Genomic DNA, 21,382 nt, shown 5'->3' with positions numbered 1-21,382 from the left:
GCAGGACTATCCTACATTTGAGGGTAAGTCCTTGATACCAGTTATAAATGGTATGACACTTGTGATAGAATGACAAGTATAGTAAATGTGATTATTAAGCATAGTATGAGTTTTGTGTGTGTCTCTCTCTCTTTTTCTACCACATGTGTTTTTATTTATAGATACCTGGGTATGACCTGACAGATAAAGACAAGCAGGAATACCGGTTTTGTATAAATAATCTTTATTATCACTTTATATGGTTTACACTTAGCAGTGCAGCAGCATTATCACGCAATCAATCTGGTCCTGAAGAAAGCCGCTGATACACGAGTAGTGATCAACAGGCTGAAACATGTTGACCACATAGTGACAGTGGTTCTAAATCAATACCACTGTGCTGTTCCTCTTTTAACCCTGTCAGGTATAACACATAATTAAAGTATTTTCTTGTGATTATACCTAGATAATTTTAACGTCACCACTTACTCTTCTCACAGCGCTGCACACCTCACTACACCTTACAGCTCTCATATGGGATTATCATCCTATTCCTTACCAATCAAAACATCTCTGAGCTCCTTCTTTAAGTAATCCCGAAGTAGTAGCTCCCAGTGTTGACTAGGTTTTCAGCATTGGTAAGGAGGACCCAAATGATGAAGCATGTCACCTTCGGGTGAGTGATGGTTCTTATCCTTAAGGAATGTCTCCCCCTCCCCCTTAACTTTTTCACTTGTGGCTAACTTTGAGAGACACACCACCTATGCTTATCGACACATTTCTCAGACTATAGGTATACCTTGTGTTGTTGCATTTGTACTAGGGAATGTATACCTAGCGGTCTATAAACTTTCCCTCTTGACCCCCAATCTACGGTAGTGTTACAGAAGTGTTAATGAACACAAAACGCGTCGACTTGCTGGACTTTATTTGTGAAACTGAGCTGATGGTCCTTGATGTTCCCCGCAATAAAGATTGTGTCCATTACCTACCTGTTTGTGGGCTCTCTTCATAAACGTGCGGCTGTTGTTGGATATATATATATATATATATATATATATATATATATATATATATATATATATATTGCATATTCGTTACCCTCAAGACGACACGCCCGTAGTCCAGAGCTATCACTCCAAAGGAAAAACGGAAGACCCAGATGCAGTGAGTTACTTTATTTCTTAGCACGCCACGGCAGCATAACGTTTCAGCCTACACAGAGGCCTTGATCACATGGCGCACAGACAGAGTTACGTGAAATTTAAAGTGCAAATGCATTCAAAAGACAACGATTTGATTGGTTAACCAATTTCAACCTAGGGGAGTGTCCTTAAAGCCATACACAGCGTAATGCGTTTCCTGTTGGACTACAAATTTATCTTTTTTCATATCAGCTATTGCATTGATAAATGTTTTAAATATATATATATCCGACACACAAAACAATTATTTACATATAAAAATATACTATCATAATAGAAAAATATATATATATGTCTATCCAAAGCATTTCATATATTTACAACTATTTACATAATGTGCAAATAATGATTACTTTTTAAAAAAATAAGTTAATGTGTACAATTCATTATCTCAATTGCTCGGATATATATGCAAAATACGCTGTTTGCTGTATTAGCAGTTTGTGCTAAACCTGACAAATTTAGAACCCATTGGTAAAATCCAAGAAATGCCATTTCAACATCAATGGTTAGCACAAAGCAAAACCCCTCTTACGTTGTAAAATTAGAATGCATTACTAAACAAGTGATTAAAAACAAATGTTTTAGCTCAGTTAGTTTTTTGCTTTATATTCTTAACCAGCTATACCTCCAGGTATGGAACACAGTTTCTTAACGGATGTGGATCAAACAACTAAGTTCTTTCTTTCATGTGTGTTTGTCCTGGCCAACTACAATTAAACTTATAAGGGACATAATTACTGAAGCCAATATGCAAATAGGAGAGATGGAGGAAGATAGTCTGAGAACTAGAGGCAGGTATAAAAATCCTCAGTGGAATTGAGACCATTAGGAGCCTTACTATCCATTTCAAGGATATATCTAGTCTCCAGTGCTCTTAAAATACCCTCTCTATTGCCGCCTCTCCTAAGGGGACCAACACAGTCTATGGCAAAGTATCTAAGGAGTCCACTTTCATTATTGTGGAATTCCCTAAAATGCCTGGCCACTGGATATGCGGTGTCATTGGTGTTGATGGCCCTTATGTGCTGGAGTACCCGCTTGTGCACCTGCAATTTGGTGCTACCAATGTACTGCAGACCACATGGGCACTCCAGCACATACACCACATATTCTGTCTTACATGTCAACTGTTTGTTGATTTTCTTTGGCACTGAGGAGAATGCTGTTAGGTACTCTGTTTTATTCAGCCCCTGCGAGCATGCCTTACAGCTGGAGCACTTTTTGAAGCCTCGACTTGCTGCTAGCCAGTTTTTGGGTGGGATTACCTCCGGACTCGATTTGACTAATGCATCATTTAATGAGTATGCTTTGCGGTAGGTAATAATTGGCTTATTAGGCATGCGTTCTCCTATCACCGGATCTAGTTTAACCAGATCCCAGTGATGATTGATTATTTTCCGTAGTGCCATGTGTTGACTATTGTAAGTCCAGATGAGTCTGACTGGTTGGTTGGCCTCATCTTTACCAGCCCTGTCTTTTTTCTTTTTGTGGATCAGTGCATCACTGCGAGACAGGCCATTTGCTTTCCTTATAGCTGTATCAATAAGGTTTTCTGCATAGCCCCTAGCCAGAAACCTTCGCTTACTGGCTGCCTGTGCTGTTTTGCAGTGAATATCTGTACTGCACACCCGCCGAATTCTAAGCATCTCCCCATAGGGGATGCTCCGAATTAGGTGAGGCGGATGGTGACTTCCTGCATGCAGGATAGTATTTCCTGCAGTCGGCTTTCTAAAGAGCTTTGTTTCAAGCCTGTCCTGACTGACCTCCAAGGTTATATCCAAAAAGTGGGCTTCCTTTTGACTGATATGTGATGTGAAAGACAGATTGAAATCATTACTGTTCAAGGCAACAATGAAATTTTCAGCTTCTTCCCGTGTTCCCCGCCAGATCATCAAAATATCATCGATGTATCTATACCATCGTATGATATTGCGAGAGCACAGTTCATGGTGAATACCATTGAGGACCTGTCTCTCCCAGTATCCCATGTGAAGACAGGCATAACTGGGAGAGAAACAGGCCCCCATGGCAACGCCCCTGACCTGCTGATAGTATTGGTTCAGAAACATGAAATAATTGTTGTGCAAGCAAAAGCTAATCATGGTGAGCAGCATTTTGTTATGCTCGACCAATTCAATTGGCCGCTTCCCCAAAAAGAACTCAACAGCCCTTAATCCATCTGCATGCACAATACTGGTATACAGTGATGACACATCCAAAGTAATCAGCCAATAGTCACTACGCCATTGCAATTCTTCCAGCTTCCTTAGGAGGTCACTGGAATCTTGAACATAAGAAGGAAGTGCCAACACATGTTCTTGAAGAAACAAATCAATGTACGCAGTGGCTTTCTCCAACAACCCCCCACACGCCGAAATAATTGGTCTTCCCGGCGGCTTAGCTGTGTCCTTATGCACCTTGGGAATTAGGTACAACACGGGGGTGATAGGGTGATCATTCTTTAGACATTTAAGTTCATCCATGCTTATGAGTCCACCAGATCGCCATCCCATCAATAGCGAATGGAAGTCTATTTGTGCTTTTTTGAGTGAACCCACATCACAGTGTCGGTAGCAGTTTGGATCATTTAATTGGAGGTAGGCCTCTTCCAGATATAATTTCCTTGGCCATAGCACAATGTTGCCTCCCTTGTCGGCCTGTCTCACCACTATATTGTTGTCTTTTTGTATTTTTTTGACCAGATTCTGATATTCAATGTTGCCCCTTTGTCTGTGAAAATCAGATTTGAGAGTTTTTACATGTAACGCCTTCACTTCCTTGATAATTGCATCTTGAAAAATGTCTATATTATCATATGGTGTAATGGGGGTAAATGTGGAACGAGGCTTAAATTCACTCAATCCTCCACTGTAGGTCTGGGCCACCTCCTGTGTATTTTGGGAACTTGGGGCTTCTGCCCGCAACATTTCCAGATCTTGTATCAGGGGGATGTCATTTGCTACTAACCCTGAAGTGGTTGGTGCCATCACAGACTTTCTACAAGTATTGCGTGTTTTACTGTTGGAAAAATGCTTCTGTAATTTAAGCTTTCGTGTGAATTTAAAAAGATCGATCCTTGTATCCACATAATTAAATCTATTCGGTGGACTGTATGATAAACCCCTAGATAAAATGTCAATTTCCAAGTCAGTGAAGAAGGTATCCGTTAAATTTAACACAGAGAGTCCATGCTCCACCATATCAGAAAGTTTATTTGTTTGTGGCACATGTGTTACTGCTTTTTGTTGGAGTTCCATCGCCTTTGATTTCTTCTCTTGGGTTTTGCGTTTTGCGGAGCTTTTCCTACGCTCTCGTCGCCTTGTGTTTGGGGTTTTCTTGGGCGCAGTGTTTCGCGCCTGTCCTGCCGGATACATTCTAATTCCTGTTCCAGAGTCAATCGTGTAAACCCCAAACGGTCTGAAATTCTCACTGCTTCTGTTTCAGACCCACTGTCGATATTGGAACTCAGATCAATGCTACTTGAGCCATCAGGGGAATTATGACGCACGTGGGTCATTGCTCTTGCCGAGCTCTGCCCTGCCTGCAAATCTGATGATTTGGATGCTTTAATTGCGTCATATTTGCGAGCGAAAGTGAAGATGCGACCTTCACTATAGTCGGTTTTGTCGCGCTGGAATTTGAAGGCTTTACGCTTTCGAATAATATCCTCCTCCTTTTGTACTTTCTGCTCCATTATTTCCCGATGCTTTTTACATGCCAATGTATTTTCCACACTATCTGCACATAAATCAGTTATTTCCTTCTCAATTGCATCAATTTGTTCTTGAATATTTACTCTGTCCCTTTCCGCATGGCGTACCAACAGTGTCACCAAGCGTCTTGATGAATCTAGGCTCCACTCTGCCCAATCCTTCAATAAGAGAGGGTCCATATATTCATAGGTTGGAGCAAGCATTACTCTCAGCCCCCTCGGTATCCGGTTCACATCAAGATACCTACACAGAGAGTCCATGCTCCACCATATCAGAAAGTTTATTTGTTTGTGGCACATGTGTTACTGCTTTTTGTTGGAGTTCCATCGCCTTTGATTTCTTCTCTTGGGTTTTGCGTTTTGCGGAGCTTTTCCTACGCTCTCGTCGCCTTGTGTTTGGGGTTTTCTTGGGCGCAGTGTTTCGCGCCTGTCCTGCCGGATACATTCTAATTCCTGTTCCAGAGTCAATCGTGTAAACCCCAAACGGTCTGAAATTCTCACTGCTTCTGTTTCAGACCCACTGTCGATATTGGAACTCAGATCAATGCTACTTGAGCCATCAGGGGAATTATGACGCACGTGGGTCATTGCTCTTGCCGAGCTCTGCCCTGCCTGCAAATCTGATGATTTGGATGCTTTAATTGCGTCATATTTGCGAGCGAAAGTGAAGATGCGACCTTCACTATAGTCGGTTTTGTCGCGCTGGAATTTGAAGGCTTTACGCTTTCGAATAATATCCTCCTCCTTTTGTACTTTCTGCTCCATTATTTCCCGATGCTTTTTACATGCCAATGTATTTTCCACACTATCTGCACATAAATCAGTTATTTCCTTCTCAATTGCATCAATTTGTTCTTGAATATTTACTCTGTCCCTTTCCGCATGGCGTACCAACAGTGTCACCAAGCGTCTTGATGAATCTAGGCTCCACTCTGCCCAATCCTTCAATAAGAGAGGGTCCATATATTCATAGGTTGGAGCAAGCATTACTCTCAGCCCCCTCGGTATCCGGTTCACATCAAGATACCTACTGAGGGAGCGGTGCTCCCACCATTTGGACTGCTCTCGCTTTGACAATTTTTCCAGCAATTTAAATTTTTCACGAAGGCTAGGAACCCCACTCACATCCGGTTCCACGGAGGTGCTGGCTGCCGCCTCCCCAGCCGGGGAGTCATCAAAAGCCTCAAGAGCCGCAACCTCTCTCCCTTTGCGTGCGCCAGCTGCCATGGCGTATACTCTGATTTCAAATGTCAATATCGTACTCACTCAGTACGGGGATGCCGCCTCAATTGCCGCTCGTCCTCCGACTACGCACCAAACTCCTCCACCGGGACAATTCCACAGCCGCTGTTGTTAGAATGCAGGCGCACCAGTTCAGGACAGCCGCCCTAAACAAACACCCGACAAACACGACCTCAGCTTTTTTCCGCGGTCCCAGGGGCTCGAGCAGTAACTCCCCAACGGGAGAAATAAACAACTTCCGGGGTATTGAAAGTCACGGTTTCCTGCTGCTCAGCCAACTTGCGGAGGAGGGGTCTTCCAACACCGGAGAAACACTCAACCGGTTTGAATTATTGCATATTCGTTACCCTCAAGACGACACGCCCGTAGTCCAGAGCTATCACTCCAAAGGAAAAACGGAAGACCCAGATGCAGTGAGTTACTTTATTTCTTAGCACGCCACGGCAGCATAACGTTTCAGCCTACACAGAGGCCTTGATCACATGGCGCACAGACAGAGTTACGTGAAATTTAAAGTGCAAATGCATTCAAAAGACAACGATTTGATTGGTTAACCAATTTCAACCTAGGGGAGTGTCCTTAAAGCCATACACAGCGTAATGCGTTTCCTGTTGGACTACAAATTTATCTTTTTTCATATCAGCTATTGCATTGATAACACAACGCGTCGACTTGCTGGACTTTATTTGTGAAACTGAGCTGATGGTCCTTGATGTTCCCCGCAATAAAGATTGTGTCCATTACCTACCTGTTTGTGGGCTCTCTTCATAAACGTGCGGCTGTTGTTGGATATATATATATATATATATATATATATATATATATATATATATATAATTACCTACTGGCGGTCGCTAGTAGGTAGTTATAGTTAGGACCTATTTTCCATAGGAAAAGCATTTTTTCTTTTCCCAGTAACTTTGGCGTCGGTTGATGAATCTTATATATATATATATATATATATATATATATATATATATATATATATATATATATATATATATATATATATATATACTACTATTATAAAGGAAGGACTTTGAGGCTTTGAGGCGGGTAAACTCGGGAACCACAGCGCCAATCCACACACCGGATACATCTTTGTAATCCTCAGGGTGTGCAGATGGACATAGGCTATATAAAGTAAAAAAATATGTTATATTTAAAAAAACGTACATTAAAAAAAGTAGTCCCTGAGAAGTAGCGCCGGCCGCGACCTGCGTGCTCACGTCAGGAGCGCGAGGAGCAGCGGCGGACATGGCGCGGGGGAGGAGCGGTGACGAGCGGCCGGTGAGGAGCAGCGGACCGGGCGGACATGGCGCGGGGGAGGAGCAGTGACGAGCGGCCGGTGAGGAGCAGCGGACCGGCGGGAAGAGAGGTGAGCGGCGGAGCGGTGAACTGAGGAGCGGCGAAGAACAAAGGTGAGCGGCGGAGCGGTGATCTGAGGAGCGGTGGTTGAGGTAAGGCTCCGGGGGACAATGTCGGGGCACTCAGAGCGCCTCAACACGGACAATGTCGGGGCAGGCGGGGGACGGGGACTTACGCACATTCTATTGACAGACCGTGGTAGAGGCCTTTGCATAGTGGTAAGTCTGTCACCCAAGCTGGGCTGGGTTGATAGGTTCACCGGATTTCGAAAATCAAACACCGGAACATTGCATAAACAAGGAAGTAAGACTGCAATTTATCATCGATCAGTGGGCATAGAATGACTTAACCAAAAGTGATCAGCATCATAGAAAACACTAACAGTGAGTCACTAAAAGGAATTAAATGCAACGTTTACACACAGTGTCCTCTGTTTTATACTTCCATAATTGTGTACTTTTCAGCATTTCACAAGGTAAGGCTCTGGGGAACAATGTCGGGGCAGGCGGGGGTCGGGGCAGGCGGGGGACAGGGCGGGCGGGGGCCCAAAATACTGGACAATGTCGGGCATGCGGGGGTCGGGGAAGCCTGATTGCTCCCGGACAAAGTCGGGACGGGCTGCTAGTATATATATATATATATATATATATATATATATATATATATATATATATAAGAAACCAATGCTGACCTCATTAGAAATCAGCAAGACACATGCTCCGGGCTCAAATGAAGGATTTATTTGGCAAACATGCAGTCGCTTCCTGAAGTCTGTGAAACGCCATGGCAGACGCGTTTCTGGCCCCATTGGCCGTCATCAGTGCCAGTCCCACAAGAAAACAAAATTTCAAGCGCTCCAGAGACCACTTCAATATCAGCAGTCCCTTGGCTCCTCCTCCTCCAGGTGAGTGTAATAACAGTGTTGCACCTCCCAGGAGCACTGCCTGATGGAACCTGCAGTCCACGAGGTCCCGTATACCAGTGTATGGGACAACAGACTCACTTTCGTGCCCCCAATTGCTTGGTGCTTCCTGCACTCCACCACAGGGGTCCTGGGCATATTATTCCGGCCATTACCTTCGAATGAGCCCTTGTCAGGCAGCGCAATGCCGCCTCTTCTCTCCCCTTCGCGCAGACACACACCAGCTGGTTAGTGCCTCTGCTAGGGGGGGCGCCGTGTTGTGCTCATCACACTCCACCACAGTTTTTGCTGATCACACGGAGCTCCAGAACGAGAGGGCGTGCCCCTTGTCGGTATCAGCAGAGACACGGCTACACATAAGAAACCAATGCTGACCTCATTAGAAATCAGCGAGACACATGCTCCGGGCTCAAATGAAGGATTTATTTGGCAAACATGCAGTCGCTTCCTGAAGTCTGAAACGCCATGGCAGACGCGTTTCTGGCCCCATTGGCCGTCATCAGTGCCAGTCCCACAAGAAAACAAAATTTCAAGCGCTCCAGAGACCACTTCAATATCAGCAGTCCCTTGGCTCCTCCTCCTCCAGGTGAGTGTAATAACAGCGTTGCACCTCCCAGGAGCACTGCCTGATGGAACCTGCAGTCCACGAGGTCCCGTATACCAGTGTATGGGACAACAGACTCACTTTCGTGCCCCCAATTGCTTGGCGCTTCCTGCACTCCACCACAGGGGTCCTGGGCATATTATTCCGGCCATTACCTTCGAATGAGCCCTTGTCAGGCAGCGCAATGCCGCCTCCTCTCTCCCCTTCGCGCAGACACACACCAGCTGGTTAGTACCTCTGCTAGGGGGGGCGCCGTGTTGTGCTCATCACACTCCACCACAGTTTTTGCTGATCACACGGAGCTCCAGAACGAGAGGGCGTGCCCCTTGTCGGTATCAGCAGAGACCCGGTTACACATAAGAAACCAATGCTGACCTCATTAGAAATCAGCGAGACACATGCTCCGGGCTCAAATGAAGGATATATATATATATATATATAAAATCAATAGTTCCTCTTTATTCTGTAGTGTGTTTATCTAGGTACCTGAATCGATATTCCTATTCTTTGCCCTTGTCCGGTTATAAATCAATAATATCCCTACAACGGCATAGAAACCCTTTTCATAGTTCAGTCATAGCGCATGCTGTCACATTAAGCAAGCCTACTCCTCCAGCCACCTAGAAAGCACACCGAGTTCTTAAACAAATCCAAGCCTCCAGCAACCTGGGAAATCCCCGCTGCTTTGTTTTGATTTCGTCCGAGAACTCCTGTAAAGCACTGTAAGAACGACCAGTTCTTAGTGACATCCTTATTGACGTCTTATGTCCAGCCTTACGTCAAACCCGGCACCTTTCAGGTATAAATATACCAACGTTGCCTTAAGCAAAGACGCAGTGGTGATGAATCTGGAGCAGCTACTACTTGCCCGAGAGCCCAGCTGATGCGAGAGCCCACGGACGCTGCCCCTCCCTTTTGACGCGCTGAGAAAGACGCTGTCTTTTCTCTTGCCGAGAAATCCAGCCTCCGGCGTATCCAGCTTACCCTTGCGGGTGACTGGGATACAGAGTCCTGAGAGAGAGATACCAGCCCTCCTGCCTTCTAATACCCAGGTACTGAACTGACTAAACCCTTACAGAGAATTCTTGAGTCAGATTCTTGGCAAAACAAACTTAACTTAAACTGCTACTTACTTACTCCCTCCCACTTATTAGGCTCAGGTCAGGTACACCGGGGTAGGCGTAGTTAGAAGCACCAGTTGAGTACGATTAGTCAATGTATATATGTATCTATTTTATCCATTTTAAAGTATCATATGGCTAAGAAACCATATCAATGCTTTTACAGTATTATTTTATAATCCTGCTTTTACTGTATGCACTTTACTTAACTATAAGTATTGCAATTGTAGCAATTCATTTCTCTTGTATGAGGAAAGAGACTGCTCAATAAATAACATCTTTTATTGAAAACGCCCGTCTCTCTTTTTCTCTGCAATCTGGTGAAACTAAGTACGCACTTATTGACTGAGTGAAATAGCTGTCTTTTGTTTTCACACGACTCTAGAGATATACTCTTATTCAGGGAGAGCAAAGTTGTCATGTTTTATGGTTGTCAGAAACTAAATCCCTTCTTGTCTATCCAGGGAGGTTAAACTCCTCCTCGCTTATTCGAGAAAGTTTCTAGTGAACTCTGAGCTAGCTGGCAAAAAACTTAAGTCTAATATAGTCAGTAGAGACCTAGTTAACCTCAGTCCTACGTCTACACTACTGAAGATATTATTCCAATGCGCAGAGCCTATTGGGACTATAGGAATTACACTACAATTCAGAAGATCACTCCGGACACTGCGGGGCTTAAAATCAGGTACTTTATTCAGTATTCTTTAGCAGACCGGTTTCGGCATGTGCCTTCTTCATGTGCTATCGTCCTTAATCTGTGAATACACCTCACTCTTTATGTGTTTTAGCTCCTCCCTCCTAGTGGCTGCTGGGCTCACCTGCGCTGAATTGCTTACGCTCGCATCAGTGTTTGGAACTACAAGTCCCGGAATACAGCGGGCTGGCAATCTAAACGTAGGCTGATGAGGCTTCACTCTTTAATAAACTTGTGGCTGTTTTATGTCCCATACTCTCTGCCACAGCCTCTGAGCTAACACAGCTTTAACAGCGCAGACCAGATGCGGCGTCTCTACGCTCCCTCTGCGCTCGATGATCCGAGTTGCTGGAAATACCTCAGAGGTTGCTGTGGCGGATCGTGGCCTTTCTCCGACCCTTCAGCAACATCAGTTCTCTTCCAATATGCCCATGATCACTTGTAGAGAGGGTCCTTCGTGCGCGTTACTGGAACCGCGCTACATATAAAATCAATAGTTCCTCTTTATTCAGAAGATCACTCCGTACACTGCGGGGCTTAAAATCAGGTACTTTATTCAGGATTCTTTAGCAGACCGGTTTCGGCGTGTGCCTTCTTCACGTGCTATCGTCCTTAATCTGTGAATACACCTCACTCTTTGTGTTTTTAGCTCCTCCCTCTTAGTGGCTGCTGGGCTCACCTGCGCTGAATTGCTTACGCTCGCATCAGTGTTTGGAACTACAAGTCCCGGAATACAGCGGGCTGGCAATCTAAACGTAGGCTGATGAGGCTTCACTCTTTAACAAACTTGTGGCTGTTTTATGTCCCATACTCTCTGCCACAGCCTCTGAGCTAACACAGCTTTAACAGCGCAGACCAGAAGCGGCGTCTCTCCGCTCCCTCTGCGCTCGATGATCCGAGTTGCTGGAAATACCTCAGAGGTTGCTGTGGCGGATCGTGGCCTTTCTCCGACCCTCGGGCAACATCAGTTCTCTTCCAATATGCCCACGATCACTTGTAGAGAGGGTCCTTTGTGCGCGTTACTGGAACCGCGCTACATATAAAATCAATAGTTCCTCTTTATTCAGAAGATCACTCCGGACACTGTGGGGCTTAAAATCAGGTACTTTATTCAGGATTCTTTAGCAGACCGGTTTCGGCGTGTGCCTTCTTCACGTGCTATCGTCCTTAATCTGTGAATACACCTCACTCTTTATGTGTTTTTAGCTCCTCCCTCCTAGTTGCGGCTGGGCTCACCTGCGCTGAATTGCTTACGCTCGCATCAGTGTTTGGAACTACAAGTCCCGGAATACAGCGGGCTGGCAATCTAAACGTAGGCTGATGAGGCTTCACTCTTTAACAAACTTGTGGCTGTTTTATGTCCCATACTCTCTGCCACAGTCTCTGAGCTAACACAGCTTTAACAGCGCAGACCAGATGCGGCGTCTCTCCGCTCCCTCTGCGCTCGATGATCCGAGTTGCTGGAAATACCTCAGAGGTTGCTGTGGCGGATCGTGGCCTTTCTACACAGGCCTTACATGAAAAGCAATCATTTCTCTATGGTCAGTGATTGGTTCCTGTTGTCAAGGCTTACATTTGAAAAAGTTCATGTCTGAACGAAATGCGTCAGGACTGCCTTGTTGTTGTTCTTCATTAAAAATCAAATTGCCAGTGTTGCGAGTGCGACTTCGTCTGTCCGAAAGGGGAGAAGTTTTGAAATGTCCAGCGGCTTGGTTCTGACGCAAAGTAGCGCACCGCCAGCAAGAGCGCCATAACCACCCTACCTTGAACTAGCTTTATTTGTCTCGTGGAAACGAATATGGGTGGTGGACACCTCCGCATACTGAATGCTGCATGGTTCCTTTGCAGTCTCGAAAATAGAACTGTTTATGGAGCAACACGGAATGTGAATTGGAACTTGTCCCTGATACAGCAACAGACTTTGACACAACCCTCTGGAGGGTCATTTATATGACCAATTACAAACCTCGAGTCCCAGCATGCAACAACAATACACTTATCTGGGTCTCCACCAGGGGGATAAAATTACATAAAAACTAATCGTTTCTCTACGGTCAGTGATTGGTTCCTGTTGTCAAGGCTTACCTTTGAAAAAGTTCTTGTCTGAACGAAATGCATCAGGACTGCCTTGTTGCAGATCTTCATTAAAAATCAAATTGCCAGTGTTGCGAGTGCAACTTTGTCTGTCTAAAAGGGGAGACGTTTTGAAATGTCCAGCGGCTTGGTTCTGCTGCAAAGTAGCACACCGCCAGCAAGAGCGCCATAACCACCCTCCCTTGAACCAGCTGTGTTTGTCTTGTGGAAACGAATTTGGGTGGCGGACGCCAACGCATACTGAATGCGGCATGGGTCCATTGCAGCCTCGAAAATAGAACTGTTTAGGGAGCAACACTGAATGTGAATTGGAACTTGTCCTTGATACAGCAACAGACTTTGACACAACCCACTGGAGGGTCATTTATATGACCAATTACAAACCTCGAGTCCCAGCATGCAACAACAATACACTTATCTGGGTCTCCACCAGGGGGATAAAATTACATAACAAGCATTTACAATGCAACGGTTTCGCCTTTGGAAAAGTTTGAGCTATCGGCATTGTGAATTACAAACTTTTTATTTATGTGTTTTTGCTGATCACACGGAGCTCCAGAACGAGAGGGCGTGCCCCTTGTCGGTATCAGCAGAGACACGGCTACACATAAGAAACCAATGCTGACCTCATTAGAAATCAGCGAGACACATGCTCCGGGCTCAAATGAAGGATTTATTTGGCAAACATGCAGTCGCTTCCTGAAGTCTGAAACGCCATGGCAGACGCGTTTCTGGCCCCATTGGCCGTCATCAGTGCCAGTCCCACAAGAAAACAAAATTTCAAGCGCTCCAGAGACCACTTCAATATCACTGGCAACAAAATACAGAAAACACTACAACTCGCTTGATTGCCAACAGCAATCCTGAGGGCCCCGGGATTAAACACGTGCCAAGTGAGTGCTGGGTGAGTGACTGAGCGCAAAGATGGAAAAGTGAGGGGATAGATGGGCTGCTGGACTAGTGGGTGAGAGCATGAATGGATGAACAAGGTCTAATAAGTACAACTCTCTGGGGTCTACCTTGTCCAGAATAGCGATGTTCCCTTTGTCTAGCCCACATTTCTGAAATACATGCGCACAAACCATAGTTGCTGCAAAAGCGCTTCAGATTCAACTAGACAGTTGATTATTTTACCCAGCGTTTATCTTCTCTTCCCACTCCTCCAAAATGAAAAATCTGGGGTCTCCCTTTTCCAACCAAACCATCTATAGCATCTACAAAATTATTAGTGGCATAAGGCCCATACAATTGCATGAAACCAACAGAAGTTGGTGACTTCTCTCAGCCCAAAAGCTAATTTCTGACATGGAGATTTCTCACCAGAACAAGTGGAGAAGGAATTCTCTCTGAGGAAGAGGGCAGAAAAGAAGGCAAAAAAGAAATTGAGAGAACAGGGAGACACCAGACAGGGTCAAGTATAGTTAGATTTATTGTTCTTATTTATATGCCACATACTATGAAAATGCTTCTAGATGCTGGGATGCCTAGTTTTGTATAACCCACCAAGAAATTAAAGGAGTGTGTAAGATTTGCAATCATGCTGAAAAGTGATGGGCCAGCATACCAGGAATAGACCCAGGGAAGATAGGTCTTTATCATCCACGCCAAGGGGAAAAAAGCCAGAAGATATCACAAGTGCCTGAAACTTGAAATAATGGACTTTCAGCCTTTTCTCACTAGAAAGTGTATTCGAATCATTTGGGCCAGAGATGAGAAAATCCAGTTTCAATGATTACAACGTTTGACAGTGGCCAATACGTTATTTCCTGCAGATTTAAGAATTCTAGGTTGAGCGTGCACTTTATTAAATAACCACGAAATTTTCTGTGCAGGGACTGGTGGCCCTAGCAGACTAACTTGAATCATATTTGCTCCTTAATCTTAAAACAGTGAAGATGACATTCACCACTGTAAAAGCGGTGGTGTGTCTGCATTATCAATCTTACACAAAGTGTAGCTAATGGAGAGAATTTAAACAGAGAACCCTAAAAGGGGGAGGTGAAATGATTGGGAAGTAAACTAGGAAAGTACAGAGGGATAAGACAGGCTAAGGTAGAGAACTGTTCAGAACACAGACGGAGTAAATAGGGAGGCTAACGTAAAGAACCTGCACAGAGTAAAAAAAAAAAAAAAGGAGGATGGGGAAGATACCTTTAACAGTGCATAGAGGAGTACGGATAGATGCTAGAAGAGGAAACTGGGGCACAGTAAAGACAAGGAGAAGAGGACATCAGAGGTGACTAAAAACATAGATGGTGACGGAGGAAGGCTAGGGAAAAGAAACAACCAAGCACAAACCGAGAGATAAGAATTAATGTAGAAGAGAGGGGTAGAGCAGAAAAAGAGAAAGGACGGAAGAAATCTAGGACTAAGAGTACAGTGGCTAAGGAAGAAAGCTGGAACAAAACAAAGAGAGGAAGGAGGAGTCTCGAAGAGATTGGGTGGGAATGGGACTGCACATAGCAAGAGAAAATAAGGGGAGATATGGAACCGAGGAGACAGAATATGGAAGAGAGTAATGAAAACATTGGACTAGAAAGAGGGGTAGAGCAATAGTAGAAGACCCCATCCCTCTTCTTACTTCTTCCTCCCCATCTTGTTCACATGCTATAAAGCCACATCTTAGGCACGCACGCTTGAATTGTGTGATGCTTAGATTATGTCACAAGAAACACGACACAGGTGTGAACAGTAATCTTGCTGTACTATCCAAGTCTATTTTTCAAGATAATTTACACTCACAATATACAAAACTTACAAAGTTTGTTGTTTTCGCAAATGCAGTTAATCCCAATTTACAGCATAATCTCAGATTATAACCCGAGATACTCACACATAAAGGAGGCAACAGAGCCTAGAATTCCAGTCACAAAAGTAGCCCCAGAAATGGGTTCCCTGCGATATTTTCGGAGTTAGTATTCATTGAGACTAGCTTGGGCCAGGTGCTCTTGTACAGCTGAGCACTGGTGAAAAGTGTTCTATACATGCATGCAAGTCACTGAGAGCCCCGTGTCCCATGTCCAGCACATACCTGGATTGTGCCTCCCACCCCTGCACAAAGGGCGCGGGGGCCCATTATCCCCCTTGGCCTCCTACGTGCCAGTGGCGTGTAGGTGGTCTCTGGCCAGCTCGAACAACCTCAGGTGCATGTTGGTAATGGGGTTGAAGGAGCCACAGGCCAGCAGCACCACCTCAGTCCGGTCATCAGACTTCTCCATCTCCGCTGGACGCAGTGCCAGGTGTTGTAGAAGGGTCTCGGTGACGGACCACAGTGCTGTAACAGGACGCAGAGAAAAAAAAACAGTCACCTTTCTGACATGTAGAACATAATACATAATCCCTAACCTACAAACAAACAATTCAGAAGCCCGTGCCCTGTCGTACACGTTTAAATTGAGCCTTTGTCTTAAGAACCTCCTTTAGAAAACCACTGACACCGAGAGTCTAAACTTCGGTAGTCTTGGTATTATTAATATAATCTATTGCCTTGGTTGGTCGTAGGTACCACAAAGAGCGTGAAGTGATCGGGTGAAAGATTACCCTCCCAAACAAGGCGAGGACGGTGGACAGAGCCGGGTGGTGTCTCCGAAGCACGAGACCGTCAATCCGCAGTAATGGCAACACTGGGGAGTTACCGGCAGCGCGCGACCGCAATGGCATCATAGGCGGGCTTGCGCTGGGAGTGTTGCAAGAGGAAGCTCGCACATTAACAAAGACATAACGTCGCAAAGAGTTCGCAAAAGGATCAGACCCGGATGTGCGAGTTAGGTCAATTAAAAAACACACACACACAAAACAAGAAGAGTATATGAAAATGTTCATAAAAGTAGAACATATATCTCTTAATGGGAGCTGCCGTTTTTGACAGTTTCTCCACTGCGGAACCTGTGGAACGGACGGCGGGAGGGGGCGGGAGGGGGCGGGAGTGGACACGGACGGCGGGAGGGGGCGGGAGGGGGCAGGAGTGGACACGGACGGCGGGAGGGGGCGGGAGTGGACACGGACGGCGGGAGGGGGCGGGAGAGGACACGGACGGCGGGAGGGGGCGGGAGAGGACACGGACGGCGGGAGGGGGCGGGAGAGGACACGGACGGCGGGAAACGTGCACAGGACAGCGAGGGGGGGCGGAAAGGCACACGGAGGGGGCGGGAATGGACAGACTTTCAGTGAAAGGGGAGGGAACGGGAAAAAACGTAACTCCGCCCTGGGAAAAAATCTCGGGAACGCCCCCGAATCTGGTCCGGCCTTGACGGACAGATCTCTGTTCCAATGGCTAGCCTCCATTTATGGAGCTAGCCAATGGGACAGGGGGGCATATTCCATTTTCCTTACTGGAAATCAAGAGATTTCTCTGGAGGCGGAGCTAAGAGCTCCGCCCTCCAGCGAAACCTAAAAAGCTATCGTTTCTCTATGGTCAGTAATTGGTTCCTGTCGTCAAGGCTTACATTGGAAAAAGTTTGTCTGAACAAACGCGTCAGGACTGACTTGTTGTTCTTCTTCATTAAAAATCAAATTACCAGTGTTGCGAGTGCAACTTTGTCCGTCCAAAAGGGGAGAAGTTTTGAAATGTCCAGAGGCTTAGTTCTGCCGCAAAGTAGCGCACCGCCAGAAAGAGCGCCATAACCACCCTACCTTGAACTAGCTTTATATGTCTTGTGGAAACGGATTTGGGTGGCGGACGCCGCCGCATACTGAATGCGGTATGGTTCCTTTGCAGTCTCAGAAATAGAACTGTTTAGGGAGCAACACTGAATGTGAATTGGAACTTGTCCTTGATACAGCAACAAACTTTGACACAACCCACTGGAGAGTCATTATTATGACCAATCATGAACCATGAGTCCCAGCATGCAACAACAATACACCCATCTGGGTCTCCACCAGGGGGATCAAATTACATAAAAAGCAATCGTTTCTCTATGGTCAGTAATTGGTTCCTGTTGTCAAGGCTTACCTTTGAAAAAGTTCATGTCATCTACACGAAACGCGTCAAGACTGCCTTGTTGCTGTTCTTCATTAAAAATTAAATTGCCAGTGTTGCGAGTGCGACTTTGTCTGTCCAAAAGGGGAGTAGTTTTGAAATATATATATATGTTCATGTTGGTGCCCTGTGTTTTTTCGTTTGTTCTACTACATAGCCAGTGATTAGGCCATAGTCTCTGCCACATCCTACACACTGAAGTCATGTAAAAAGATCTTGCCTCTATTACCTACAAATAGTAAAAAAAATAGTAATTTCAGCCCTGGCCATTTCCAGATTGGACTATTGTACAGCCTGTACTTAAATATCCAGGAGGGGCCTGTGAAAAAACTGTAACTATTGCAGAATGCAGCAGCCAGACTGACCTCTGGCATTCCAAAATACGCCTCAATCTCGGCTGAGATTAAAAGGCTACACTGGCTGCCCGTTAAAAAACGAATCCTGTTCGTGGTCCATAAGTCCCTCCATGGAATTGGACCCTCTTATCTGATCAAACGTATCCGCTGTTACACACCCAGAAGAATGCTGCCGTCATCAGAGGCAAAACTAGTCTCAGTTCCCATTGCAAAAAAAGTTAACTGGGGGATACAAAGCTTTTTTGGGGGAGTGGCCAAAGCCTGGAATACTCTCCCATTACATCTTAGAAGCACAACTAAACATCTTAATTTTAGGATGGCCCTGAAAACATGGCTATTTACGCTTTAAGATCAGTTGCACCTATCCAACTCAGGCCAATGATGGACATCATATAAAGCGCCAGGACACCTCCGGGTAGCAGTTGCGCTCTATAAGTGCCAATAACTATACCCTTTTGACCTTCCTAAGGGTTTTATTTAATACAAATTGGGTAGACCTTCGAAATTAGAGAATATAAAGGCACTATTCTTGAAATATAATTTCAACATTGATACCTCTCCCAACATTACTTCTCAATTGATTATTTGTTGCCAACAATTTCAACTATGTAAATAATTATCATCCCTTCAGTTATTGAAAGGAAGAGAATTCATGATATATTGTCATCTTTATTGCTCCATACAAAAATATAGTTCACATAAATTTAAGACAGTAAACGGTTATTTACATTTTCATTATCTTTTCTGTGAAGTAAAATGTAGTATCTAGTATTTCTATAAAAATATTGCAAACACTTAAATACTGTCCCAGGAATTCCTTCTCATTCACACAAATCTACTGAAAAAATCCTGGTTAGGAAAGACAAGAAACGCAAAGGAGCATTAATTTTATCCAGTAGTCCCCTCTCCTCCCCAGTCACTTTTCCAACTAGTATCGACTTTGTACACTAAGTTTTGGCTCATTATGTGTTGCCTTCAACAGGATATGCATGGATTCTGGTGGTTACAAATAATTATATGTTATATATTTTGCAGTGTTTTAATGTATGTATGAAATGTCTGCTGGGATTGAATTATTCCCTCCCTCTGTGGTTGATTCTTCATGTAATTATATCAGATTATCCTGATAGGTGGAGTATGTAGCATTTATTCCTGTGACTGGTGTGCCAAATCATTGTTAGTTTGCATCGCCCATCAGCATATTAGTTCTTCTTGGCTTTCAAGGGGAGATATGATATTCTATACAAGATTTTATTTGTATTCAATTCCTCTTTTTTCTTCTTCATTGAGCTGGTGATAAATACATTTTCTAACTGTGTTCTTTGTTATTTTGTCTAGTATCATTTGAAAGGGGTATGGGGCTCACATCTCTTTCCTCTTTTCAAGCTTCTTAAAAGTGGACTTCCCATATATGAAGGTCCCTAAATCTTATTGATTGAAAACCATGACGAAGTTGTAAGAAATGTGTTTAAAATGAGTGTGGATTATGTTTGTAAATAGAGCAATAAAGATGAAAGGATGTCAGTGATTCTCTTTCTTTTGCCCAGGAATAACCAGGACCTATATATCCTAAAGAAAAGGAAGAGATATGAAGGCAGGCATGAGCTAATAGAGATTCATGAATCTGAAGATAAGTGTCAGAAGACCAGTGAGTCTGAATCAGTTGAGTAATGGAGCGTTCAGTTCTGACCAATGTTACTGGCAATACAAGCTATAAAAGGTTTTCTATACCATAAAATGTTCCTAAAATTAACCCCCCTCATACCAAAAAAGCAATGCTTCCTGAAAGGTCATGATCCGCATATGACGGCTAATTTCTGGTCCCAATTCAATTCTAGCTACAGGGTCAGTAAGCGACTGGGAACCAAAAGCAGACCTGCAAATGTTATCAGACTAGCCCCTGCAGTAAATGTAGCAAGCCTGACTAATGCAGGATGGATTTGGGGGGAGGGGGGGTCCCTTCTCCGAGAAATCTCAGAAACAATTGTCAATACGCTGTGTTTCACAACACATCTTTCATTACCAAACCTTGTCCAATTATTGAATGCATGGATGGAGATTGGAGACAGGGCTGCAAGGCTCAATGAATGAATAGTTGGATGGTGAGGAGTGGGTGGATGAAATAATTCAAGAATAAATGACAAAGAATAATGACTTTTAACTATGTGGAGCAAATGATCTCAGTGCACTGACCAAGTTTGGGTACTCAGGTTTTCATTTTAGCTTCCGCATTAAAACATCGCCCAACACGACTATCACCAATCCTTATGAAACATGTATAGCCTGGGTGTATTTAACACGGTGCACGGATTTAGCAATTCAAAGAATTAAACACAAAGCATTAAGCTTTCATCTGAAACAGTGGAATGAGATAACCATGGAGTGACTGAATTGAACTTACCCTTGCCTCAATCCCGGCTTCCACTTCACCGCATTGAGTTATGCTAGGCAATTACTTTTTTCTCAGTGCTTACTTTTCCTGATGACATCACAATAATTAACATGGCTGAAGTTACATAACTGCATACTTAATATTATATATTCTTCTAGGGGAGAACAAAGGATAGGGGTTTCTCTTCCCTGAGAACATTTTGAAAAAATGGACTAGACTAGTGCATTTAATGCAATATTTTCACATAAATTTGCTAAAAAGCCATAGGCTCTAAAAAAACCACTCACTAAATATTTAAGTCCTTTCATTGTGTGCCAAGCTACTGAAATCTGAATACTGCTTCGCTTGCACAATGGAGGTCCCTCAAAGGTTATATCTAATATGTCAAGGACCACATTTTGTCATAGGTGGCCCCATGACCTTGCCACAGTTGTCTTTCCATATGCCAAGAATGTCCTCCAATGTGCCATCACAAGCAATTTGCTACAGGTGCCAACTATGCCAAAAATTTCCTCCAGGATGCCAGCACGGGCATTTTTTAATGCACATGCATTTTTTAATGGGTGCTCCATGCCAAAATGTACCTACAGAATGCCAGCAGTAGCAATGTTCAGAGGGTATCCCATAGGCAAGTATTGCCTCCAGCACTCCAGTGCCAACATTTTTTCAACGGTGCTTCTATAAGCCAAGAAGCATGCCAGGTTCAATA

The 21,382-nt window shown here is 44.4% G+C and overlaps 1 protein-coding gene across 2 annotated transcripts in view; it reads left to right on the top strand.

The window, feature by feature from the left end:
- Positions 1–21,382, top strand: part of LRRC52 (leucine rich repeat containing 52) — a 156,909-nt gene that overhangs the window by 133,289 nt on the left and 2,238 nt on the right. The window contains exon 1 of one of the 2 annotated variants that reach the window (XR_013600546.1): positions 19,828–19,943. The exons of the other annotated variant lie outside the window; for it this stretch is intronic. The gene's annotated coding sequence lies outside the window, so the exon portion shown is untranslated. Of the gene's footprint in view, positions 1–19,827; positions 19,944–21,382 lie in introns of those variants that run through there. 2 annotated transcript variants of the gene reach the window in all.

This window comes from Lissotriton helveticus, chromosome 1_1 (genome assembly GCF_964261635.1).
Source record: "Lissotriton helveticus chromosome 1_1, aLisHel1.1, whole genome shotgun sequence".
NCBI classification, from domain to species: domain Eukaryota; kingdom Metazoa; phylum Chordata; class Amphibia; order Caudata; family Salamandridae; genus Lissotriton; species Lissotriton helveticus.
This window is presented reverse-complemented; position numbering and strand designations above follow the sequence as displayed.